Source organism: Tympanuchus pallidicinctus, unplaced genomic scaffold (assembly GCF_026119805.1).
Source record: "Tympanuchus pallidicinctus isolate F22 unplaced genomic scaffold, pur_lepc_1.0 scaffold5, whole genome shotgun sequence".
Classification (NCBI taxonomy): domain Eukaryota; kingdom Metazoa; phylum Chordata; class Aves; order Galliformes; family Phasianidae; genus Tympanuchus; species Tympanuchus pallidicinctus.
Window position 1 is genome coordinate 6,180,858 of NW_026294769.1, and position 12,799 is coordinate 6,193,656.

Genomic DNA, 12,799 nt, shown 5'->3' on the forward strand with positions numbered 1-12,799 from the left:
ACAGCACTCCACAAAATCATTAAGGTAATCATGCATTCTGATGACTGTGCCCTTTATGCAGTCAGAGCAAAATATGCAGCTGATTGTGAATAAACTGGCATAACCAGAAGACAGTTAGTGCTGAATTTGTACCCTGGCCTTTGTAAAATAACGTGTATACAACATCACAATTACTGCTGGAGCACAGGAGGTTAAAGGCATCTGCAGATTAGCCCATTTTGCCAGCAGCTTATTTGGAAAGTACGCTCTCATATAAAGCCCTGACAAATCCAGAAAAAGTGCTCCTTTGGTAAATGATCAGATAAAATGAGTTCCATGTTTCCTCATACTCTCCGTTTAGGTTCAGAACTTGTCTTTGCTTCTGGTGGATATATATGACTTCAGGTTGGGTTCACACCGCATGCTGTCATATGTGTAATGTGGCAATGTATAACCTCTAACAGTAACATTTTGGAGTGCTGAAGGATTCTAAGGGTTGAGGTCCTGATGATCACAGGATAGTTTTGCTACTGTCTGCATGCATTCAGAACAAAAGACTTCTGAATGCTGATGCAACTTTTCTTATGTTGAGGCTGAAGTATTGTGCTGAGTAGCGTGAGACTAAAACTGGAAGCTTTGTACAGCAAATTAACACGTTTGTTTCCATTATAGGGGCTCAGCTGGGGAAGTAAAAGGAAGAGACAGGAGGACAGAGTGGGAAACAGAGATTTCAGGTTTAGTAGCTAATAGCTCTCCTTGAGCTGTTCATTAATTGAACATGGGTTAGTCACACTCATGAAAGTGGAATATTCTTAGGCTGCAAATGAACTGCAAGTATCCCCATATCTAAAAATGTCACCATTCATATAACTGCACAAATGCCTTTCTGATTTTACTTCAAATGAGTGTAAACTTGTATGCCAGAGAAATCTCTACTTGGGTGAAAGAATTTGTCAGCTATATATCATAGCCCTTTTTTTCCACGTGGTTTCCATCTGTGACCAATCAGTATCAATTTCCCAAATTTCTGCTTGTCTTTAGGACACATGAAGGAGAGAAGAAGCCCTTCTGGGTTCCAGAAACAACTTTAAAAAAAACCAAACGTAGGCACATAGACTGAATTACAAATGTTTTCAAAATTCAGTGTGAATGGATTATCATTGGTAATACCTCTGAGAGGTATCAAGTGCCTTCACAACTCAGTCAAGCTCACAAATACCGCAGATACAACAGGCAAGTACATATTAATCAACTAGTAGTTCTAATTAATGGTGGTGGAGTTGGAATTTGGCCTCCCTCACAACCACAGGCATAAAAAAATAAAAAACCCTACTGCCTGGTAGCAACTAACAAGAGAGAACAAAATAGACTTGGATACGTGATGCACCTGTCCCATGTTTGCTCACTTCCTTAGCATGGTCATTTTCAAGAAATTCTCAAGATTTGCTGTTAATGAGTAAAGGTTTTTTGGTGATCATGTCATTTCCTTTCAATTTTATTGTTTTTCCTTCTAAAAAACCCACACATATTTAGCACATTTTCTTATACATTTAGTGATGTGTTTGCAGAGATTGCTGATTTTCTCACTTGTATTGCCAAAGCATAGTAAGACCATTGGCATGCACTTGCTTCATTCTGTGTTTACTACTAGTTTCTCATGCCATAAATGATCAGCATGCTCAAGTTCAGTACTCGACCACCCTTCTACTAGTCACTTTCTGTATATTCAGACTTTGTGGCTGCAGATGTTGTTCTTGGAGTGATGTGCTTTCACTCTGTTAATAAAATGTTAAGGAAAGCTTCTAGATGAACTGAAGGGGGCACAACTGGTGGCAAAAATTCTTTCGAACTATCAGGGACCTTCAGGGAACCTTCAGGGAACTATCAGTGCCTTCTGACACCAAAGTATAATTTCTTAGCACTATTTCTGTGTTAAGAATCAAGGTGCTTAATTTTTCTCTTTTCCTTTCTTTTCCTTTCTTTCTTTTCTTTATTGAAGCACTGTAACTTTCTGTTACTAAGTGATCTACACAAATTAAGTTTTACTAGAGTGTGTAATTTGTCTAAATTCAATCACGGGATACCGTAGATTTTATGATTTGAAATTTACCTTTTGATTGGGTAAAGAAGTTTACTTACTTTGGTTAGTACTGCATTACTCAGTAACAGCTTTCTAACTTTCTTTCTGTAAGAATTTTCTCCATTGTTTGTCCTTCATTAAACTCTTTTGGTGGGATAAAACTGCTGAATGCAATTCTAGGACAAACTCTTTTAATGTATTATATAGCAACCAATTCTAGGCTTATGTCCAGAATGTTTAGAAAAATATGATCAACAGCTGCAAATTATGACATTGGAAATAATTTTTTCCCCTTCTGAGAAGTTGTATCTTGGAACTGAGAAGCAGAGCTGTAAGGTGCTGTGACTGAATTCCTTCAAATATGTCCAGACTGCAGGTTAGCAAATCTATTGTGTGAATGGTGTTTCGAAGCAAGTGCAAATTCTGCTTTGTGTGTGTTATGTTAACCCTAAGGCAATACTCTTTATTCACTGACTTCTGTAAATCAGAAAATTCACAAATATATTTTTTCTTTATTTCTTTTAAATATTATGTATTGCACAGAAAATATCTTAGTCTAAGTCCCTAGTTATTCTGTGAATGGAAAAGATTTGAGAACTAATCTTTCTGTCAAGAAAAGCTGGAAGTTGGCATTTTCTTGATAAGCTTAGAGAATTCAAGCAAAACAAATAATATTTAGAGCTAGGTTGTTGTGTTCCTTGCTTGTTTTTGTTTTTTTTTGTTTTTGTTTTTTTTTTCGTATTTCTGGTCACCAGTCTTACAGAAACCCATCTTACAGAAATGTCAGATGTATAAATAACAGAACTATTTGCTTATCTTGGAAACCAGTGTAATTGCTTTCTTGTCTCCCTGAAAACGTTTTTTGAGCAAGACAACCTTGCAGACTGCTAAAACTTGTCTAGTCAAAGTCAAGAGTAACTTTTTGAAGAAAAGGGCAGGTTGTCTATCAGCACCTTTGATTGCCCTTTTACCTCATGATTTCTTCAGCTTTTTTCTTAAAAAATGGTTTTTAGGTTTTTTTTTTAAACCATTATTCTTCCCCATTAGTCTGGCTCTTTCCTCCTTGTTATGAATAGTATGCTCCTCTTCTGTTTTAGGTAGTGAAAAACTCAACAGATGTATATCTGGTTGTTTTTTTTTTTTTTGTTGCTGTTTATTTTTCCTAGAAATCAATGTCATTTTTCATACTATCAATACTTATAGTAACAATAGTACAAATGGATGCACAATATAGAAAGGTTAAAAAAGATTATTTTTTTCTAGACTCCTTCATTACACAGTAATTTAGGCCATACTATAGTAGTTCAACATGAGGTTGTATTTACTAAATACAAATCTTGTTATACAAATGTTATGAAATTATAAAGCATGTGCCTATAACTCTTTTGTATGCAAATCACTAGCAGCAAGGGTAGATAGAATAAATTTATTTCCATGCTTGGAATCATGAACTTAATATTTTTATGGCTGTAGTGTAATTAATTCTTGATTTAGTCTGTGGAACCTCTGGAGAAGGGATGTTGAACAAGAACAGCCATAGAGTTATGTGGATAACAAAATACATTTTCTCAGCAGAATTGCCTCAGATATTGAAATGAATTTGTATTTCAGAATGCTCTACTTTGTTAAAACTGGACAGAGTTGAAACTGCAGTGTAGCTAACTTTCAGAATGCAAGCAGATACCCAAAGTACATCATGTCTAGTTGTTGTACTGATTATCTGTATATCTCCAGAAAGACTGCAAAACAACGCTACTACATTTCTAGTACAACTTCTTCGGTTGAAGATTTTAAAATTAGTGTTAATGGTGTTCCTCTATTTTGTGAGAAGTTATTCCATAGTTTTTCACAAAATGCAGAGAATCAAGTGAGGGAAAAAAAAAAAAAAAAAGACAGCTGAAAGTGATGACTACAATTTTATGTATGTTTTCTTCACTTGACTTCCAGGTCAATATCTTGGAAAAAAAAAAAAAAGAAAAAAAAAGTAGGTTTTTTCTCCAAGATTAGATTTCAGGCAGGAAATTTGTCACTTGCTAAAAAGGTTTTGGTTTGGTCCATTGGCTTGGATTTGTGTCAGCATTTCATCTATCAAATTTATTTGCACAAAGGATGATTAAAGTTAAGGCTGAATTTGTAAAACCGTGTTATTAGGAAGTGATTATAATAATTAGACCATTAAATGTTGTGTTTTTCTGTCAGGCTTCTGCTTCATCTGCAGTGGATAAATTAGATCAACTTTGAGGATAATGAGAGCCTGCAAAATGTGTAAGACTTCTGCTTTCTTTCTTTGCTGGAACTGAAAGCTACATATCACTGAATCTACTCCTATTCATTGTAAGGTTTAGTACATACTGCAGATGAGAATAATATTGCAAATCAAGAGAGCATTTCACCTAATTCATTCTGAATATTGTGGAACCCTTACTACTGGGATGCAAATTAAAATAAATATTCATACTAAACCATTTAGTGAGTAAGCTTACTTTACCTCCCTAACTATAAATCTCGTAAAATAGTTTAATATTTAGATGAAAATTTTGTAATGATAACCTTTGCAAACTTGCAAATCAGTAGCAATCAACTGATGTGTTCAAACTGTTTAATCATGAGCACCTAATGAATCTTTAAGATTATTGCCAGACTATTGCAGCTTATAATAAACCCTTCATAAGGCTGTGTACATTTAAGAGGTGGATGCACTTGATAAGATTTCTTTCACACTGAGTATAAACTTTTGTTATAAAAGGAGATCAAGATTCAACATACATAAAAATGTATTAGTTCATGTGCATAATCCTGATACACAGTCTGATACACAATCATTGCCCTGAGGGTACCGTATAAAACAAGTTGATCTTATTTTGATTGGAAAATGCTTGCACCACCAAAATCAAAACTGGTGAAATGATGCTTAACTTCAAGTCCAATTTCAGAATAACAATATCTCAAGTCCTGCTACATTTACTAACTTATGCTAGAAATTCTGGTGAACCAACTGAAGAGTATTCCTCTTTCAGTGAATACTCTGACCATTTTGGAGAACAGAAAATCCAGGAAAAGAAGGAAATCTTAAAAGTCTTGTTAAGTGAGCAGGTAACAAAAACAGTTTACATTCATTCTATTTGTACCAATCCCTTCTTCTTTAGTTTTGATTTTTGATTTTTACTGGAAATTCTGGAAGGTGCAGGATAGGAAAAAAATCCCATTGTCCCTGATACAAACATAAAAAATTTACCTGATATAATTTGTTCTTGATCTTACTGTTACTTGTTCTTTCTTTCTCTGCATTTAAATATTATCTCTGTACACATGGTCTTCAGAAAGCAGATTTGTGAACAGGAAGCCTTTTGTGAACTCAGAAATCTTCTGTTGTCTACTGATGCAGTTATGCCATTGTAAAAAGCAGAATGGTTAGTTGTGTATGGTATTCTTTCAATAATCATTTCAGGAAACTTCAGTAGAAATGAATTTTTGAATTCTTTTCTGAAGTGCAGTCATGCTGTTTCATGATCACCTCTTCAACTTTTATGGAGATATACGGATATTTTTCCATGTATAGAGATTTAATCTCTATTCAGATACAGACAAAAAAAACCCCACACATGCCTGTTGCTAATGGCTTTGTGTTTTGTTACTAAAACATGCTATTTTCTTTGAAATAAGTAAATTAAATTCAGGTATTGTACACAAATCATCTTCTCCTCATTCAGAACTTTTCTTCAGTTTGTATCATACTTTGAAATCTGGTTAGTATTTTCACTAGAAAAAGAGATCACAGGAATAGGTATGGAATCTCATAGCAAGCCATCATTTTTTTTTTTTAACCTCCAGCCCAAACTAGGGCTAGTTCCAAAATTAAATCAGTTAAGCATAATGATCTTTGAAAATTCTCCTGGGCAGAGGATTTTGCAGCCTCTCTTTCCATTCCCTCCAGTGTTTAACCTCTGTCACTTTGAAGTATTACATTCTACTGGAGTATCTTCTTTTTTTTTTCTGTCAAAATTCATTTGCTATTTTTAATGAAGGTGAATCACTTGATCAACATTATCTTCTTTATATCCATGAACTTTCTCATATAGAAATCTTGTGAAGAAGTTACAATGATGTGTGGCAATGAGTACAAATGTAGAAAAAGTCTTTTAAATGTGTGCATTACTTTCTTCTCCATGTTGACCTGCTACAGGTTTTGAATATTTGCTAGGGATAGTAATTGAAATTAATGTCATCTTAATTAGATTTATCTTTGGAAAGACGTTTCTGACTTCAACAGACTTACACTCAAAATTGCATAAAGTGAATTTACTCTTATCATAAACAACACCTGTAACTCTTTCTGTTATGCAGCTGTTGCTGCAACTCAGACATTGTCCTGTAACACTGCTTTGAGTGATGTGAATTCCTTTTGGAGATGCTGTGTTGTACGCAGGGGATGTTGTTTGTTGTTTATGCAGAATGAGCTTGGATCACATTTGTTTTATTCTTCTCATTGAGCAGCAGCCAGGGAAAGCCAGAGAGAGAAAGGACGGGCTGTTTGTCTGTTCCTGCTTTTTGTGTATATTCCAGACAATAGAACATCTGCCAAGACTCTGATAGCAGGCTTTCTACCCTGCAAACAAGAGTAAAAATTCAAGCAAGAAAAGCATTCTTATGTGATTGAATTTGGCAGGTGAAAAATTTCTGGTATGACACACATGAAGCCTGCTAGCTCATATGTCTTGAACGTTAACGTAGAGATACTAATGTCAGAGGGCAGATGAAGATATGAGTGAACTGCTTCTGAATGATAGAATGCTGCCCTTTATTAAATTGACCAAAGAGCCAGTAGATTTTTCTTAGTTTTAATGTGAAGGAAATCCCGAAGGGAAAAGTGTTGCATATCACCACTCACTCTCATTCTAAAGAGGTTCCCAGCAGAGCTGGGAATTGTTAAAGATGAAAATGTCAATGTGAATGAGTTACTGAAGCAGAGAGTTTGCTAAGGAAGGTATGTGGGAGGCTCTTCCTTCTGTATGACCTTCAAACCTATTAGTGAAAGTTGAGTTCAGGCACATTTGCACTGTTGTTTCTACTGCAATTGAAAGAAACTGAATTCAAACTTAGTAATTCTAGCAAACGTTATTATCCTCAATGTTTGATATTTTAATTTTTAAATGTCTTTTTCTTCTGGGTGTACTTGTTTAATATCTCATTTAAAAAAGCAAATTGGATGAAATACTATTCAGGTGAGAATTATAATTGCTGCTGCAGTTCTCCACTGTGACTAAATGATTAAATGTGCCTAAATTTTACTTTTTTGCAACAGCCCAAAGTAATTCTGTCCAGTTGCTGTTTTTTTGCTGTCTTCATGAAAAAAAAAAAAAATCTACTCTTCAATAGGTTATCGCTCTTCTAGTTGCTAGTACAGTTATTGTGCTTATTTTTCTTTTCAGAAAAAGGTTGTGGTTGAGTAAATACTACCTCAAGCTACTGCACAATGCCAACAGCTGTTGAGCTCTGGGTCACAGAATTTTCTTTACTGTTTTTATGAACTCTTTGATGGAGATGGCACAGTAATGTTTCAGATAATTAAGATTTTATTGTTTTGAGCGTGCTTCTTCTTTTGTATGTTTCTGCTTTTGTGCCAGTCACTGCTGGATTCTGTTCTTTGAGAATTTATCTGCAGCAATACAGACAAATTATCAGCTTTGGGGATGCAGCATTAAACTAACTCTAGAAATGAAACTTCATGCGTTATTTCTTTCAGATATCTAGTTTGGAAAATACCCCTGAGGATGCACCAGAAAGGGTGTGATTGCAAAAAAAAATATGAATGTGTGAAGTGCCAGATGTCTAGCAAGCTGGCAGATGTGATTGTGCAATGTGTGTACAAGTCTGAACACCCCCATTCTCTAAAACTCCCCCTTTCATTCATATTGAAGACAACTGTGTTACTGTTTTCTTCAGAATACTATAAATCCTTGCATTTGTTGGACATACATGCATTTGTTGGACATGGCAATGTTAAACACAGCAACTCATCCATTAAGGGGATTATTACAGTTTCTTGGATAAATCAGGTTAATTAACTCCCTGAAGGGACTAATAATATTGTGCTTTTAGTATAATCATGTTACTTTCCTGACTGTATATTGAAAGTACTTGCAACTGGACAAATCCAGTAACAGATCCTCCTAGAAATCTGTATGATTTTTTTGAAGTTTTAAATGTGTTAACCATCTGCTTGATTTCATGCCGTCATTCCCTGTTCAGAAAGCAACAAAATTGGTTTAACTGGGCCAATTAGATCTCATTTGCATCAGTACTGACTCCTGTTCAAAAGATTCTGTTGACACTCCTTAGTGAGGAAGGAATTAATTACATATTTTTCTTGAAACTTTGAATCAATCCATTTGTTTCTATGGGCTATATGATATTTTTTTCTGATGGAGTAATTGAAGTCAAATTAGAAACTCATTAGTTCACGCTGACAGTTCCAAGAAAATACAGTCTAATTGTTTTTACTTTAGTTACGGTGTCATTTCTGAAAGGTAATTAAGATTTGGCATTATTATACTGAGGATCTCTGACATTAAAATCTTTATGTGTCTGTGACAATCAGTCAATTTCAATTTCTCTTCAACAAAGTCAACACCATGCCAAGGGAATGCATCTAGTGTGGATTTTTCAGACAGACTAGATTTTTGTGTACCTTATGAACTTAATAAAGAACTGAATTTAAAGTAGTCCTTAACATTCTAAGTACTTTATGCATTTGAGAAACACACACTATTTTCAATTCTACTAAATTTGAGTAAGATCATAGTTTTCATTTATTCACATGAAGAAGTATAAAGAAATAAAACACCGTACCTTAAAAGCAATGCTTTAACACAACAAATTTCATAAAGACTCAGGTTACACTAAGCAGCACAAAATAAATATAAAAATCATATATATTCTGACCAAAATACTTCCATCCTGTAGTGAAAAGGTGATCACAAATTCATTTTTTATAAAATAATCTTCAAAAGCAACAAAATTACTTCAGAATTTTAAACGAGGAGGAAATTGTTTTCTAGGTTATACTTCTCTGCCCTTGTAGGCTGAGCCTCTTCTGATGGCATTTTTAAAACAGCAGGCATAAACCTTAGGTCTACTGCAGATACTGCTTCAACTTACGTAGAAACAGATGGAAACATATTATTCTAAAAGGTCCTCCCATCTTTAGAAATACAAAGATATTTTAATCAGAACAGTGTTTTAAAGTTTTAATCAAAACAAATGTAATCCCACAAAAAGCAAACAGAACATTTCAATTACTTAAAAACCCCATCAAGTTCCATTAGAACATACCAAGTTTTATTAAGCAAATTTTATAAAAGCCTTATTTTCCCCCTATAGGTTAAGAACAATGGAGTTTGCTTTCAGGTTCCCTCTGACTCGTCCCCTCTCAAAACGCATCAGAATATAACAAGATTTTGTAATAATAATGAGTAAGCATTTGTATACAGTCCCTGGTATTAAAAACACCCTGATATCCTTGTTACATAAGGCATGTTGGCTGCAGAAATATTTTGTGTTGTCCCTATGTTCTCAATGTAATGACACAATACAAGATTGTTTTTAATTATTATTTTTTAATTAAAAAGATCCACTTGTTTTTACCTGGATTTGTTTAAAAAACAAGTTGTTGTCCAATCAGAATGACAAAAAGGGATTCAGAAAAAGTTCCAGAGAAGATAGTCTGAGCATTTTCTCTGAAAAAAATTTGTATGCTACTGTTTTAGGGATAGTGGATAAAATGATTCCTAACAAACCTCAAGAGACAGAATTATTCAAAAAGGATGTGGCTGTACTTGCAAACCCCTGAGCTAATACACTGTGGGGAATATTGAAGAAAAACAAGGTACTTTTTTCTAAGACCAATACTTTACAGTTTTTACAAGGAAGGACTCTGAAATTCAGAGTTGATGATTGAGCTCTTTGGCTTCCCACTACAGGTAGAGGTACAGTTCTACTGGTGTAGAGCAATCTCCACTCTTTCACAAGCAGAGTAACAGTCTGGAGAAGTCTTACCAATTCAGTGTTAAAGGGTAACAGAAATATGGCTTCTTTGAGATAGCACAGTGGATTTGCACTTGTCAGCTGACATTTTAATATGAAAATGGATATCCCTTTTCCTATATGGATAAATTCATTCAATTTACCATTGTAGTGTTGTAAAATAAGCAATTCTTATTATATTTTGCAGCTGTTTTATGTTACTAGTTTGTGTCACAATAGCAATAAGCACATCTTTTCCCAGAAAAATAAAGAAATTGGTATTCTGAGCTACATTTAGTCATGTTCTGGTATGTAACAGTTGAAGGGTTAAGAATGTGTGAATGTGAAATTATGGTGGCTGGTGACACCCACTACTACAAGAACCAGGCAAATTAGCAAAACCAGACTCATATAATCATTGCCTGAATAAAGGAACAATATGCTTCTCTAAGCATCCCAAAGAACAATTTATTTTGAAAATGGGTTATATATGTAAAATAAATATATGTAAAGCTAACAGCACTGACAATGAAACATATTACTACTGTAAAATAATGTGGTTGTGTCAAAACAAAGCTTTTCAAATATCACTTGAAAATACAGGTTTTCTTTCAGTCAAATGTAAGAATGTTGAGACATGATTTCCTACTACATTTTTTTGTAAATACCATTTGATTACAAATATTTGATTATTTTATTTGATATTTGATTTCAAATTACATATTTTTATGACCACTTTAGATTCTCTGATATTTGAAAATGTTTGGAGTGTCTTATCTCCCATTAAAAAAAAAAAAAAAATCATTTGGGAAAAATGACGAGTTATTTCAAGAAAGTGTAAATTGTCAGTGTTCCCAGTGGAAAAAGATTTTTTTTTTTGGCTCAATGATGATAGTCAGTAGTCATGCTAAAAAAAATTATTGACTTCAAAAGCAAAGAAAACTGCATGTATGAAATTCCTGTGCTGGAAATTATTTGAAAGAGAAATTATTTTTTAAAAAGTAAACAGATTTAGTGGTATAATTGTATTGTATTAAGAGGAAAATTTTGATATATGCATAATACTAGATCCAAACAGAGAGCTGTAGAATTACAGTATTCACACCTGCCGAGGGTATTCAGTTGTGAAATCACTAGACACACACGATCATTTTCCTAAAGAAAATTGCACATATTCCAGTATATTGCAGGAATCTTTTTAATGTCGAAATTTAGAGTTAAATTTATTTATAATTCCATATGAACTGGAGTATTTTATTTCACAATAGTTGCTTCTACTTGCAGTATGTTCTCAGATTTCCAATTTTTACACTCATTCATGAAAAAGCAAATCTTAATCAATTAAACATTTGCAGAGAAGAGTAGAGAAATATCTAGTGGTTATGTTTTATTTTCAATATTGAATTTGGTTGAAAGTATCATTATTATTAGAAATGATAAAAGCGCGACCATTTGCATGCCCTACAGTGATGCAATAAAACCACATCAAATTGCTTTCCAGTGAAACACAAAGAAAATGTATTTTAAAATTGTTTCTAGAATAACGTGGATTAACCAAAGGATTGCAACCATATGCACTCAAACTTTTATTATCTTGAGAAAAATGTCCTTCACTACAGTCATAACGTGTATCCAAAAGTCAGATTTCAAGCTTTAAAAAAAAAAAAAGAGGATTTGGGTAGTTTTTTTTTTTTAAACCTCGTATACAATAATGTTAGTCCTTGTATTTCATATAGACAGGCTGATTTTAATAGCAAGTTAAGCAGCAATTTCTGAGATTTATCAGTAATAGATGTAATGTAATTTGCCAAGAAAAGCTATTCTCAGTAGAAAAAATGAAATCTTGGATGAAAATAGCTTATCTGGGGCTTCTAATAACACAGGAAAATCATACAAATAGTAAAGTAACATACTAATGCATCAGTTGGAAAGCAAAGAGTTGATTGACAGGATGATTTTTTGGGTTGCAGAGGAAAAAAAATTATAATCTATATATAAAAGTATACTACATATCTTATGATTTGAAGTCTGACAATAGTATTGTTTGCATTTGCTGTGTTCTGAATTCAAAGCTGAGTCCGTAAATTAAGGCAAGATGAGAACAAACATTTGCTCTCAGCTAATTGCTGAGGTCATATACTGTAACACAGCAATTTTTGTTACAGAGAGATCATCACTTGATCCTGAAGATTCTATAAAAGCTGTGATTCTGAGGGGCTTTTTATTTGTCAAATCTTTATTTACACAACACACCTCTCTTTGTCAATCTTAAGGAAAAAAAACGCAGATAGGGAATGATCTTCTGACTGTTATCTGCAATTCAACCTTTTTATTTTTATTTTTATTTTTACTTTTTTTTTTTTGTGTGTAAGATTTTTAAATCTTAAAGTAATAATGAAATAGTATTGTTGGAAAATCTCCTTATTAACTGAGGTAACTCCTTACTACAACATTAACAAAATAACAAAAAGCAAGTGATGTATGTTTAATGAAAATGCAGTGTCACAGCCCAACCCCAGTGATTGAGCACCTGATGGAAGGCAGGGCCAACCCACGTGAGCTCAGCTGCATGCCGTGTACCCAAGTGTCCAGAAGGGGTGGAGCCAGGATCCCTCCTTCCCACACCTCATTTAAGGGCTGGCAGTGGATTTAAAAATATCTTGCTGAAGATCCCTGCTTACCTGAAGTCTTTTGAATGTATGCAGTTTTCTGTCTGTC